This window comes from Maylandia zebra, linkage group LG13, assembly GCF_041146795.1.
Source record: "Maylandia zebra isolate NMK-2024a linkage group LG13, Mzebra_GT3a, whole genome shotgun sequence".
NCBI lineage: Eukaryota > Metazoa > Chordata > Actinopteri > Cichliformes > Cichlidae > Maylandia > Maylandia zebra.
This window is the reverse complement of record NC_135179.1, coordinates 35,176,847-35,191,912: the sequence shown is the minus strand read 5'-3', so window position 1 is coordinate 35,191,912 and position 15,066 is coordinate 35,176,847.

The window sequence follows — 15,066 nt, the reverse complement described above, 5'->3', positions numbered from 1 at the left end:
TTTTGATAGAAGACTCGGATACACATGTTTATGGCTTTATCTTATAGAACTCAAGGTTCCCGTGCTGGGAAAACAGGTTTTGCAGCTGTTTGAGCTAAGATTTCCAAGTTATTCACATAATGAAAACCTATACTTTGTTTCGGTGGAGTTCCCCATTCAAATGAATGTAACAGTGAGAAACGCACTGTCTTGGCGAAAGAAAGCGTTTTTGTACAACTTCATATAAATAGCTGTAACTTTTGATAGAAGACTCAGACAAACATGTTTATGGCTTTATCTTATAGAACTCAAGGTCTCCGTGCTGGGAAAACAGGTTTTGCAGCTGTTTGAGCTAAGATTTCCAAGTTATTCACATAATGAAAACCTATACTTTGTTTCGGTCGAGTTCCCCATTCAAATGCATGTAACAGTGAGAAACGCACTGTCTTGGCGAAAGAAAGCGTTTTTGTACAACTTCATATGAATAGCTGTAACTTTTGATAGAAGACTCGGATACACATGTTTATGGCTTTATCTTATAGAGCTCAAGGTTCCCGTGCTGGGAAAACAGGTTTTGCAGCTGTTTGAGCTAAGATTTCCAAGTTATTCACATAATGAAAACCTATACTTTGTTTCAGTGGAGTTCCCCATTCAAATGCATGTAACAGTGAGAAACGCACTGTCTTGGCGAAAGAAAGCTATTTTGTACAACTTCATATAAATAGCTGTAACTTTTGATAGAAGACTCGGATACACATGTTTATGGCTTTATCTTATAGAACTCAAGGTTCCCGTGCTGGGAAAACAGGTTTTGCAGCTGTTTGAGCTAAGATTTCCAAGTTATTCACATAATGAAAACCTATACTTTGTTTCGGTCGAGTTCCCCATTCAAATGCATGTAACAGTGAGAAACGCACTGTCTTGGCGAAAGAAAGCGTTTTTGTACAACTTCATATGAATAGCTGTAACTTTTGATAGAAGACTCGGATACACATGTTTATGGCTTTATCTTATAGAGCTCAAGGTTCCCGTGCTGGGAAAACAGGTTTTGCAGCTGTTTGAGCTAAGATTTCCAAGTTATTCACATAATGAAAACCTATACTTTGTTTCAGTCGAGTTCCCCATTCAAATGCATGTAACAGTGAGAAACGCACTGTCTTGGCGAAAGAAAGCGTTTTTGTACAACTTCATATAAATAGCTGTAACTTTTGATAGAAGACTCGGATACACATGTTTATGGCTTTATCTTATAGAACTCAAGGTTCCCGTGCTGGGAAACCAGGTTTTGCAGCTGTTTGAGCTAAGATTTCCAAGTTATTCACATAATGAAAACCTATACTTTGTTTCGGTGGAGTTCCCCATTCAAATGCATGTAACAGTGAGAAACGCACTGTCTTGGCGAAAGAAAGCGTTTTTGTACAACTTCATATAAATAGCTGTAACTTTTGATAGAAGACTCAGACAAACATGTTTATGGCTTTATCTTATAGAACTCAAGGTCTCCGTGCTGGGAAAACAGGTTTTGCAGCTGTTTGAGCTAAGATTTCCAAGTTATTCACATAATGAAAACCTATACTTTGTTTCGGTCGAGTTCCCCATTCAAATGCATGTAACAGTGAGAAACGCACTGTCTTGGCGAAAGAAAGCGTTTTTGTACAACTTCATATAAATAGCTGTAACTTTTGATAGAAGACTCGGATACACATGTTTATGGCTTTATCTTATAGAACTCAAGGTTCCCGTGCTGGGAAACCAGGTTTTGCAGCTGTTTGAGCTAAGATTTCCAAGTTATTCACATAATGAAAACCTATACTTTGTTTCGGTGGAGTTCCCCATTCAAATGCATGTAACAGTGAGAAACGCACTGTCTTGGCGAAAGAAAGCGTTTTTGTACAACTTCATATAAATAGCTGTAACTTTTGATAGAAGACTCAGACAAACATGTTTATGGCTTTATCTTATAGAACTCAAGGTCTCCGTGCTGGGAAAACAGGTTTTGCAGCTGTTTGAGCTAAGATTTCCAAGTTATTCACATAATGAAAACCTATACTTTGTTTCGGTCGAGTTCCCCATTCAAATGCATGTAACAGTGAGAAACGCACTGTCTTGGCGAAAGAAAGCGTTTTTGTACAACTTCATATAAATAGCTGTAACTTTTGATAGAAGACTCAGACAAACATGTTTATGGCTTTATCTTATAGAACTCAAGGTTCCCGTGCTGGGAAAACAGGTTTTGCAGCTGTTTGAGCTAAGATTTCCAAGTTATTCACATAATGAAAACCTATACTTTGTTTCGGTCGAGTTCCCCATTCAAATGCATGTAACAGTGAGAAACGCACTGTCTTGGCGAAAGAAAGCTATTTTGTACAACTTCATATAAATAGCTGTAACTTTTGATAGAAGACTCGGATACACATGTTTATGGCTTTATCTTATAGAACTCAAGGTTCCCGTGCTGGGCAAACAGGTTTTGCAGCTGTTTGAGCTAAGATTTCCAAGTTATTCACATAATGAAAACCTATACTTTGTTTCGGTGGAGTTCCCCATTCAAATGCATGTAACAGTGAGAAACGCACTGTCTTGGCGAAAGAAAGCGTTTTTGTACAACTTCATATAAATAGCTGTAACTTTTGATAGAAGACTCGGATACACATGTTTATGGCTTTATCTTATAGAACTCAAGGTTCCCGTGCTGGGAAAACAGGTTTTGCAGCTGTTTGAGCTAAGATTTCCAAGTTATTCACATAATGAAAACCTATACTTTGTTTCGGTGGAGTTCCCCATTCAAATGCATGTAACAGTGAGAAACGCACTGTCTTGGCGAAAGAAAGCGTTTTTGTACAACTTCATATAAATAGCTGTAACTTTTGATAGAAGACTCAGACAAACATGTTTATGGCTTTATCTTATAGAACTCAAGGTTCCCGTGCTGGGAAACCAGGTTTTGCAGCTGTTTGAGCTAAGATTTCCAAGTTATTCACATAATGAAAACCTATACTTTGTTTCGGTGGAGTTCCCCATTCAAATGCATGTAACAGTGAGAAACGCACTGTCTTGGCGAAAGAAAGCGTTTTTGTACAACTTCATATGAATAGCTGTAACTTTTGATAGAAGACTCGGATACACATGTTTATGGCTTTATCTTATAGAGCTCAAGGTTCCCGTGCTGGGAAAACAGGTTTTGCAGCTGTTTGAGCTAAGATTTCCAAGTTATTCACATAATGAAAACCTATACTTTGTTTCGGTTGAGTTCCCCATTCAAATGAATGTAACAGTGAGAAACGCACTGTCTTGGCGAAAGAAAGCGTTTTTGTACAACTTCATATAAATAGCTGTAACTTTTGATAGAAGACTCAGACAAACATGTTTATGGCTTTATCTTATAGAACTCAAGGTCTCCGTGCTGGGAAAACAGGTTTTGCAGCTGTTTGAGCTAAGATTTCCAAGTTATTCACATAATGAAAACCTATACTTTGTTTCGGTCGAGTTCCCCATTCAAATGCATGTAACAGTGAGAAACGCACTGTCTTGGCGAAAGAAAGCGTTTTTGTACAACTTCATATGAATAGCTGTAACTTTTGATAGAAGACTCGGATACACATGTTTATGGCTTTATCTTATAGAGCTCAAGGTTCCCGTGCTGGGAAAACAGGTTTTGCAGCTGTTTGAGCTAAGATTTCCAAGTTATTCACATAATGAAAACCTATACTTTGTTTCGGTCGAGTTCCCCATTCAAATGCATGTAACAGTGAGAAACGCACTGTCTTGGCGAAAGAAAGCGTTTTTGTACAACTTCATATGAATAGCTGTAACTTTTGATAGAAGACTCGGATACACATGTTTATGGCTTTATCTTATAGAGCTCAAGGTTCCCGTGCTGGGAAAACAGGTTTTGCAGCTGTTTGAGCTAAGATTTCCAAGTTATTCACATAATGAAAACCTATACTTTGTTTCAGTCGAGTTCCCCATTCAAATGCATGTAACAGTGAGAAACGCACTGTCTTGGCGAAAGAAAGCGTTTTTGTACAACTTCATATAAATAGCTGTAACTTTTGATAGAAGACTCGGATACACATGTTTATGGCTTTATCTTATAGAACTCAAGGTTCCCGTGCTGGGAAACCAGGTTTTGCAGCTGTTTGAGCTAAGATTTCCAAGTTATTCACATAATGAAAACCTATACTTTGTTTCGGTCGAGTTCCCCATTCAAATGCATGTAACAGTGAGAAACGCACTGTCTTGGCGAAAGAAAGCGTTTTTGTACAACTTCATATGAATAGCTGTAACTTTTGATAGAAGACTCGGATACACATGTTTATGGCTTTATCTTATAGAGCTCAAGGTTCCCGTGCTGGGAAAACAGGTTTTGCAGCTGTTTGAGCTAAGATTTCCAAGTTATTCACATAATGAAAACCTATACTTTGTTTCAGTCGAGTTCCCCATTCAAATGCATGTAACAGTGAGAAACGCACTGTCTTGGCGAAAGAAAGCGTTTTTGTACAACTTCATATAAATAGCTGTAACTTTTGATAGAAGACTCGGATACACATGTTTATGGCTTTATCTTATAGAACTCAAGGTTCCCGTGCTGGGAAACCAGGTTTTGCAGCTGTTTGAGCTAAGATTTCCAAGTTATTCACATAATGAAAACCTATACTTTGTTTCGGTGGAGTTCCCCATTCAAATGAATGTAACAGTGAGAAACGCACTGTCTTGGCGAAAGAAAGCGTTTTTGTACAACTTCATATAAATAGCTGTAACTTTTGATAGACGACTCAGACAAACATGTTTATGGCTTTATCTTATAGAACTCAAGGTCTCCGTGCTGGGAAAACAGGTTTTGCAGCTGTTTGAGCTAAGATTTCCAAGTTATTCACATAATGAAAACCTATACTTTGTTTCGGTCGAGTTCCCCATTCAAATGCATGTAACAGTGAGAAACGCACTGTCTTGGCGAAAGAAAGCGTTTTTGTACAACTTCATATAAATAGCTGTAACTTTTGATAGAAGACTCAGACAAACATGTTTATGGCTTTATCTTATAGAACTCAAGGTTCCCGTGCTGGGAAAACAGGTTTTGCAGCTGTTTGAGCTAAGATTTCCAAGTTATTCACATAATGAAAACCTATACTTTGTTTCGGTGGAGTTCCCCATTCAAATGCATGTAACAGTGAGAAACGCACTGTCTTGGCGAAAGAAAGCTATTTTGTACAACTTCATATAAATAGCTGTAACTTTTGATAGAAGACTCGGATACACATGTTTATGGCTTTATCTTATAGAACTCAAGGTTCCCGTGCTGGGAAAACAGGTTTTGCAGCTGTTTGAGCTAAGATTTCCAAGTTATTCACATAATGAAAACCTATACTTTGTTTCGGTGGAGTTCCCCATTCAAATGAATGTAACAGTGAGAAACGCACTGTCTTGGCGAAAGAAAGCGTTTTTGTACAACTTCATATAAATAGCTGTAACTTTTGATAGAAGACTCAAACAAACATGTTTATGGCTTTATCTTATAGAACTCAAGGTCTCCGTGCTGGGAAAACAGGTTTTGCAGCTGTTTGAGCTAAGATTTCCAAGTTATTCACATAATGAAAACCTATACTTTGTTTCGGTCGAGTTCCCCATTCAAATGCATGTAACAGTGAGAAACGCACTGTCTTGGCGAAAGAAAGCGTTTTTGTACAACTTCATATGAATAGCTGTAACTTTTGATAGAAGACTCGGATACACATGTTTATGGCTTTATCTTATAGAGCTCAAGGTTCCCGTGCTGGGAAAACAGGTTTTGCAGCTGTTTGAGCTAAGATTTCCAAGTTATTCACATAATGAAAACCTATACTTTGTTTCGGTCGAGTTCCCCATTCAAATGCATGTAACAGTGAGAAACGCACTGTCTTGGCGAAAGAAAGCGTTTTTGTACAACTTCATATAAATAGCTGTAACTTTTGATAGAAGACTCAGACAAACATGTTTATGGCTTTATCTTATAGAACTCAATGTTCCTGTGCTGGGAAAACAGGTTTTGCAGCTGTTTGAGCTAAGATTTCCAAGTTATTCACATAATGAAAACCTATACTTTGTTTCGGTCGAGTTCCCCATTCAAATGCATGTAACAGTGAGAAACGCACTGTCTTGGCGAAAGAAAGCGTTTTTGTATAACTTCATATAAATAGCTGTAACCTTTGATAGAAGACTCAGACAAACATGTTTATGGCTTTATCTTATAGAACTCAAGGTCTCCGTGCTGGGAAAACAGGTTTTGCAGCTGTTTGAGCTAAGATTTCCAAGTTATTCACATAATGAAAACCTATACTTTGTTTCAGTCGAGTTCCCCATTCAAATGCATGTAACAGTGAGAAACGCACTGTCTTGGCGAAAGAAAGCGTTTTTGTACAACTTCATATAAATAGCTGTAACTTTTGATAGAAGACTCGGATACACATGTTTATGGCTTTATCTTATAGAACTCAAGGTCTCCGTGCTGGGCAAACAGGTTTTGCAGCTGTTTGAGCTAAGATTTCCAAGTTATTCACATAATGAAAACCTATACTTTGTTTCGGTCGAGTTCCCCATTCAAATGCATGTAACAGTGAGAAACGCACTGTCTTGGCGAAAGAAAACGTTTTTGTACAACTTCATATGAATAGCTGTAACTTTTGATAGAAGACTCAGACAAACATGTTTATGGCTTTATCTTATAGAACTCAAGGTTCCCGTGCTGGGAAAACAGGTTTTGCAGCTGTTTGAGCTAAGATTTCCAAGTTATTCACATAATGAAAACCTATACTTTGTTTCGGTCGAGTTCCCCATTCAAATGCATGTAACAGTGAGAAACGCACTGTCTTGGCGAAAGAAAGCGTTTTTGTACAACTTCATTTAAATAGCTGTAACTTTTGATAGAAGACTCGGATACACATGTTTATGGCTTTATCTTATAGAACTCAAGGTTCCCGTGCTGGGCAAACAGGTTTTGCAGCTGTTTGAGCTAAGATTTCCAAGTTATTCACATAATGAAAACCTATACTTTGTTTCGGTCGAGTTCCCCATTCAAATGCATGTAACAATGAGAAACGCACTGTCTTGGCGAAAGAAAGCGTTTTTGTACAACTTCATATAAATAGCTGTAACTTTTGATAGAAGACTCAGACAAACATGTTTATGGCTTTATCTTATAGAGCTCAAGGTTCCCGTGCTGGGAAAACAGGTTTTGCAGCTGTTTGAGCTAAGATTTCCAAGTTATTCACATAATGAAAACCTATACTTTGTTTCAGTCGAGTTCCCCATTCAAATGCATGTAACAGTGAGAAACGCACTGTCTTGGCGAAAGAAAGCGTTTTTGTACAACTTCATATAAATAGCTGTAACTTTTGATAGAAGACTCGGATACACATGTTTATGGCTTTATCTTATAGAACTCAAGGTTCCCGTGCTGGGAAAACAGGTTTTGCAGCTGTTTGAGCTAAGATTTCCAAGTTATTCACATAATGAAAACCTATACTTTGTTTCGGTGGAGTTCCCCATTCAAATGAATGTAACAGTGAGAAAAGCACTGTCTTGGCGAAAGAAAGCGTTTTTGTACAACTTCATATAAATAGCTGTAACTTTTGATAGAAGACTCAGACAAACATGTTTATGGCTTTATCTTATAGAACTCAAGGTCTCCGTGCTGGGAAAACAGGTTTTGCAGCTGTTTGAGCTAAGATTTCCAAGTTATTCACATAATGAAAACCTATACTTTGTTTCGGTCGAGTTCCCCATTCAAATGCATGTAACAGTGAGAAACGCACTGTCTTGGCGAAAGAAAGCGTTTTTGTACAACTTCATATGAATAGCTGTAACTTTTGATAGAAGACTCGGATACACATGTTTATGGCTTTATCTTATAGAGCTCAAGGTTCCCGTGCTGGGAAAACAGGTTTTGCAGCTGTTTGAGCTAAGATTTCCAAGTTATTCACATAATGAAAACCTATACTTTGTTTCGGTCGAGTTCCCCATTCAAATGCATGTAACAGTGAGAAACGCACTGTCTTGGCGAAAGAAAGCGTTTTTGTACAACTTCATATGAATAGCTGTAACTTTTGATAGAAGACTCGGATACACATGTTTATGGCTTTATCTTATAGAGCTCAAGGTTCCCGTGCTGGGAAAACAGGTTTTGCAGCTGTTTGAGCTAAGATTTCCAAGTTATTCACATAATGAAAACCTATACTTTGTTTCAGTCGAGTTCCCCATTCAAATGCATGTAACAGTGAGAAACGCACTGTCTTGGCGAAAGAAAGCTATTTTGTACAACTTCATATAAATAGCTGTAACTTTTGATAGAAGACTCGGATACACATGTTTATGGCTTTATCTTATAGAACTCAAGGTTCCCGTGCTGGGAAAACAGGTTTTGCAGCTGTTTGAGCTAAGATTTCCAAGTTATTCACATAATGAAAACCTATACTTTGTTTCGGTCGAGTTCCCCATTCAAATGCATGTAACAGTGAGAAACGCACTGTCTTGGCGAAAGAAAGCGTTTTTGTACAACTTCATATGAATAGCTGTAACTTTTGATAGAAGACTCGGATACACATGTTTATGGCTTTATCTTATAGAACTCAAGGTTCCCGTGCTGGGCAAACAGGTTTTGCAGCTGTTTGAGCTAAGATTTCCAAGTTATTCACATAATGAAAACCTATACTTTGTTTCGGTGGAGTTCCCCATTCAAATGCATGTAACAGTGAGAAACGCACTGTCTTGGCGAAAGAAAGCGTTTTTGTACAACTTCATATAAATAGCTGTAACTTTTGATAGAAGACTCGGATACACATGTTTATGGCTTTATCTTATAGAACTCAAGGTTCCCGTGCTGGGAAAACAGGTTTTGCAGCTGTTTGAGCTAAGATTTCCAAGTTATTCACATAATGAAAACCTATACTTTGTTTCGGTGGAGTTCCCCATTCAAATGCATGTAACAGTGAGAAACGCACTGTCTTGGCGAAAGAAAGCGTTTTTGTACAACTTCATATAAATAGCTGTAACTTTTGATAGAAGACTCAGACAAACATGTTTATGGCTTTATCTTATAGAACTCAAGGTTCCCGTGCTGGGAAACCAGGTTTTGCAGCTGTTTGAGCTAAGATTTCCAAGTTATTCACATAATGAAAACCTATACTTTGTTTCGGTCGAGTTCCCCATTCAAATGCATGTAACAGTGAGAAACGCACTGTCTTGGCGAAAGAAAGCGTTTTTGTACAACTTCATATGAATAGCTGTAACTTTTGATAGAAGACTCGGATACACATGTTTATGGCTTTATCTTATAGAGCTCAAGGTTCCCGTGCTGGGAAAACAGGTTTTGCAGCTGTTTGAGCTAAGATTTCCAAGTTATTCACATAATGAAAACCTATACTTTGTTTCGGTTGAGTTCCCCATTCAAATGAATGTAACAGTGAGAAACGCACTGTCTTGGCGAAAGAAAGCGTTTTTGTACAACTTCATATAAATAGCTGTAACTTTTGATAGAAGACTCAGACAAACATGTTTATGGCTTTATCTTATAGAACTCAAGGTCTCCGTGCTGGGAAAACAGGTTTTGCAGCTGTTTGAGCTAAGATTTCCAAGTTATTCACATAATGAAAACCTATACTTTGTTTCGGTCGAGTTCCCCATTCAAATGCATGTAACAGTGAGAAACGCACTGTCTTGGCGAAAGAAAGCGTTTTTGTACAACTTCATATGAATAGCTGTAACTTTTGATAGAAGACTCGGATACACATGTTTATGGCTTTATCTTATAGAGCTCAAGGTTCCCGTGCTGGGAAAACAGGTTTTGCAGCTGTTTGAGCTAAGATTTCCAAGTTATTCACATAATGAAAACCTATACTTTGTTTCGGTCGAGTTCCCCATTCAAATGCATGTAACAGTGAGAAACGCACTGTCTTGGCGAAAGAAAGCGTTTTTGTACAACTTCATATGAATAGCTGTAACTTTTGATAGAAGACTCGGATACACATGTTTATGGCTTTATCTTATAGAGCTCAAGGTTCCCGTGCTGGGAAAACAGGTTTTGCAGCTGTTTGAGCTAAGATTTCCAAGTTATTCACATAATGAAAACCTATACTTTGTTTCAGTCGAGTTCCCCATTCAAATGCATGTAACAGTGAGAAACGCACTGTCTTGGCGAAAGAAAGCGTTTTTGTACAACTTCATATAAATAGCTGTAACTTTTGATAGAAGACTCGGATACACATGTTTATGGCTTTATCTTATAGAACTCAAGGTTCCCGTGCTGGGAAACCAGGTTTTGCAGCTGTTTGAGCTAAGATTTCCAAGTTATTCACATAATGAAAACCTATACTTTGTTTCGGTCGAGTTCCCCATTCAAATGCATGTAACAGTGAGAAACGCACTGTCTTGGCGAAAGAAAGCGTTTTTGTACAACTTCATATGAATAGCTGTAACTTTTGATAGAAGACTCGGATACACATGTTTATGGCTTTATCTTATAGAGCTCAAGGTTCCCGTGCTGGGAAAACAGGTTTTGCAGCTGTTTGAGCTAAGATTTCCAAGTTATTCACATAATGAAAACCTATACTTTGTTTCAGTCGAGTTCCCCATTCAAATGCATGTAACAGTGAGAAACGCACTGTCTTGGCGAAAGAAAGCGTTTTTGTACAACTTCATATAAATAGCTGTAACTTTTGATAGAAGACTCGGATACACATGTTTATGGCTTTATCTTATAGAACTCAAGGTTCCCGTGCTGGGAAACCAGGTTTTGCAGCTGTTTGAGCTAAGATTTCCAAGTTATTCACATAATGAAAACCTATACTTTGTTTCGGTGGAGTTCCCCATTCAAATGAATGTAACAGTGAGAAACGCACTGTCTTGGCGAAAGAAAGCGTTTTTGTACAACTTCATATAAATAGCTGTAACTTTTGATAGACGACTCAGACAAACATGTTTATGGCTTTATCTTATAGAACTCAAGGTCTCCGTGCTGGGAAAACAGGTTTTGCAGCTGTTTGAGCTAAGATTTCCAAGTTATTCACATAATGAAAACCTATACTTTGTTTCGGTGGAGTTCCCCATTCAAATGCATGTAACAGTGAGAAACGCACTGTCTTGGCGAAAGAAAGCGTTTTTGTACAACTTCATATAAATAGCTGTAACTTTTGATAGAAGACTCAGACAAACATGTTTATGGCTTTATCTTATAGAACTCAAGGTTCCCGTGCTGGGAAAACAGGTTTTGCAGCTGTTTGAGCTAAGATTTCCAAGTTATTCACATAATGAAAACCTATACTTTGTTTCGGTGGAGTTCCCCATTCAAATGCATGTAACAGTGAGAAACGCACTGTCTTGGCGAAAGAAAGCTATTTTGTACAACTTCATATAAATAGCTGTAACTTTTGATAGAAGACTCGGATACACATGTTTATGGCTTTATCTTATAGAACTCAAGGTTCCCGTGCTGGGAAAACAGGTTTTGCAGCTGTTTGAGCTAAGATTTCCAAGTTATTCACATAATGAAAACCTATACTTTGTTTCGGTGGAGTTCCCCATTCAAATGAATGTAACAGTGAGAAACGCACTGTCTTGGCGAAAGAAAGCGTTTTTGTACAACTTCATATAAATAGCTGTAACTTTTGATAGAAGACTCAAACAAACATGTTTATGGCTTTATCTTATAGAACTCAAGGTCTCCGTGCTGGGAAAACAGGTTTTGCAGCTGTTTGAGCTAAGATTTCCAAGTTATTCACATAATGAAAACCTATACTTTGTTTCGGTCGAGTTCCCCATTCAAATGCATGTAACAGTGAGAAACGCACTGTCTTGGCGAAAGAAAGCGTTTTTGTACAACTTCATATGAATAGCTGTAACTTTTGATAGAAGACTCGGATACACATGTTTATGGCTTTATCTTATAGAGCTCAAGGTTCCCGTGCTGGGAAAACAGGTTTTGCAGCTGTTTGAGCTAAGATTTCCAAGTTATTCACATAATGAAAACCTATACTTTGTTTCGGTCGAGTTCCCCATTCAAATGCATGTAACAGTGAGAAACGCACTGTCTTGGCGAAAGAAAGCGTTTTTGTACAACTTCATATAAATAGCTGTAACTTTTGATAGAAGACTCAGACAAACATGTTTATGGCTTTATCTTATAGAACTCAATGTTCCTGTGCTGGGAAAACAGGTTTTGCAGCTGTTTGAGCTAAGATTTCCAAGTTATTCACATAATGAAAACCTATACTTTGTTTCGGTCGAGTTCCCCATTCAAATGCATGTAACAGTGAGAAACGCACTGTCTTGGCGAAAGAAAGCGTTTTTGTATAACTTCATATAAATAGCTGTAACCTTTGATAGAAGACTCAGACAAACATGTTTATGGCTTTATCTTATAGAACTCAAGGTCTCCGTGCTGGGAAAACAGGTTTTGCAGCTGTTTGAGCTAAGATTTCCAAGTTATTCACATAATGAAAACCTATACTTTGTTTCAGTCGAGTTCCCCATTCAAATGCATGTAACAGTGAGAAACGCACTGTCTTGGCGAAAGAAAGCGTTTTTGTACAACTTCATATAAATAGCTGTAACTTTTGATAGAAGACTCGGATACACATGTTTATGGCTTTATCTTATAGAACTCAAGGTCTCCGTGCTGGGCAAACAGGTTTTGCAGCTGTTTGAGCTAAGATTTCCAAGTTATTCACATAATGAAAACCTATACTTTGTTTCGGTCGAGTTCCCCATTCAAATGCATGTAACAGTGAGAAACGCACTGTCTTGGCGAAAGAAAACGTTTTTGTACAACTTCATATGAATAGCTGTAACTTTTGATAGAAGACTCAGACAAACATGTTTATGGCTTTATCTTATAGAACTCAAGGTTCCCGTGCTGGGAAAACAGGTTTTGCAGCTGTTTGAGCTAAGATTTCCAAGTTATTCACATAATGAAAACCTATACTTTGTTTCGGTCGAGTTCCCCATTCAAATGCATGTAACAGTGAGAAACGCACTGTCTTGGCGAAAGAAAGCGTTTTTGTACAACTTCATTTAAATAGCTGTAACTTTTGATAGAAGACTCGGATACACATGTTTATGGCTTTATCTTATAGAACTCAAGGTTCCCGTGCTGGGCAAACAGGTTTTGCAGCTGTTTGAGCTAAGATTTCCAAGTTATTCACATAATGAAAACCTATACTTTGTTTCGGTCGAGTTCCCCATTCAAATGCATGTAACAATGAGAAACGCACTGTCTTGGCGAAAGAAAGCGTTTTTGTACAACTTCATATAAATAGCTGTAACTTTTGATAGAAGACTCAGACAAACATGTTTATGGCTTTATCTTATAGAGCTCAAGGTTCCCGTGCTGGGAAAACAGGTTTTGCAGCTGTTTGAGCTAAGATTTCCAAGTTATTCACATAATGAAAACCTATACTTTGTTTCAGTCGAGTTCCCCATTCAAATGCATGTAACAGTGAGAAACGCACTGTCTTGGCGAAAGAAAGCGTTTTTGTACAACTTCATATAAATAGCTGTAACTTTTGATAGAAGACTCGGATACACATGTTTATGGCTTTATCTTATAGAACTCAAGGTTCCCGTGCTGGGAAAACAGGTTTTGCAGCTGTTTGAGCTAAGATTTCCAAGTTATTCACATAATGAAAACCTATACTTTGTTTCGGTGGAGTTCCCCATTCAAATGAATGTAACAGTGAGAAACGCACTGTCTTGGCGAAAGAAAGCGTTTTTGTACAACTTCATATAAATAGCTGTAACTTTTGATAGAAGACTCAGACAAACATGTTTATGGCTTTATCTTATAGAACTCAAGGTCTCCGTGCTGGGAAAACAGGTTTTGCAGCTGTTTGAGCTAAGATTTCCAAGTTATTCACATAATGAAAACCTATACTTTGTTTCGGTCGAGTTCCCCATTCAAATGCATGTAACAGTGAGAAACGCACTGTCTTGGCGAAAGAAAGCGTTTTTGTACAACTTCATATGAATAGCTGTAACTTTTGATAGAAGACTCGGATACACATGTTTATGGCTTTATCTTATAGAGCTCAAGGTTCCCGTGCTGGGAAAACAGGTTTTGCAGCTGTTTGAGCTAAGATTTCCAAGTTATTCACATAATGAAAACCTATACTTTGTTTCGGTCGAGTTCCCCATTCAAATGCATGTAACAGTGAGAAACGCACTGTCTTGGCGAAAGAAAGCGTTTTTGTACAACTTCATATGAATAGCTGTAACTTTTGATAGAAGACTCGGATACACATGTTTATGGCTTTATCTTATAGAGCTCAAGGTTCCCGTGCTGGGAAAACAGGTTTTGCAGCTGTTTGAGCTAAGATTTCCAAGTTATTCACATAATGAAAACCTATACTTTGTTTCAGTCGAGTTCCCCATTCAAATGCATGTAACAGTGAGAAACGCACTGTCTTGGCGAAAGAAAGCTATTTTGTACAACTTCATATAAATAGCTGTAACTTTTGATAGAAGACTCGGATACACATGTTTATGGCTTTATCTTATAGAACTCAAGGTTCCCGTGCTGGGAAAACAGGTTTTGCAGCTGTTTGAGCTAAGATTTCCAAGTTATTCACATAATGAAAACCTATACTTTGTTTCGGTCGAGTTCCCCATTCAAATGCATGTAACAGTGAGAAACGCACTGTCTTGGCGAAAGAAAGCGTTTTTGTACAACTTCATATGAATAGCTGTAACTTTTGATAGAAGACTCGGATACACATGTTTATGGCTTTATCTTATAGAGCTCAAGGTTCCCGTGCTGGGAAAACAGGTTTTGCAGCTGTTTGAGCTAAGATTTCCAAGTTATTCACATAATGAAAACCTATACTTTGTTTCAGTCGAGTTCCCCATTCAAATGCATGTAACAGTGAGAAACGCACTGTCTTGGCGAAAGAAAGCGTTTTTGTACAATTTCATATAAATAGCTGTAACTTTTGATAGAAGACTCGGATACACATGTTTATGGCTTTATCTTATAGAACTCAAGGTTCCCGTGCTGGGAAAACAGGTTTTGCAGCTGTTTGAGCTAAGATTTCCAAGTTATTCACATAATGAAAACCTATACTT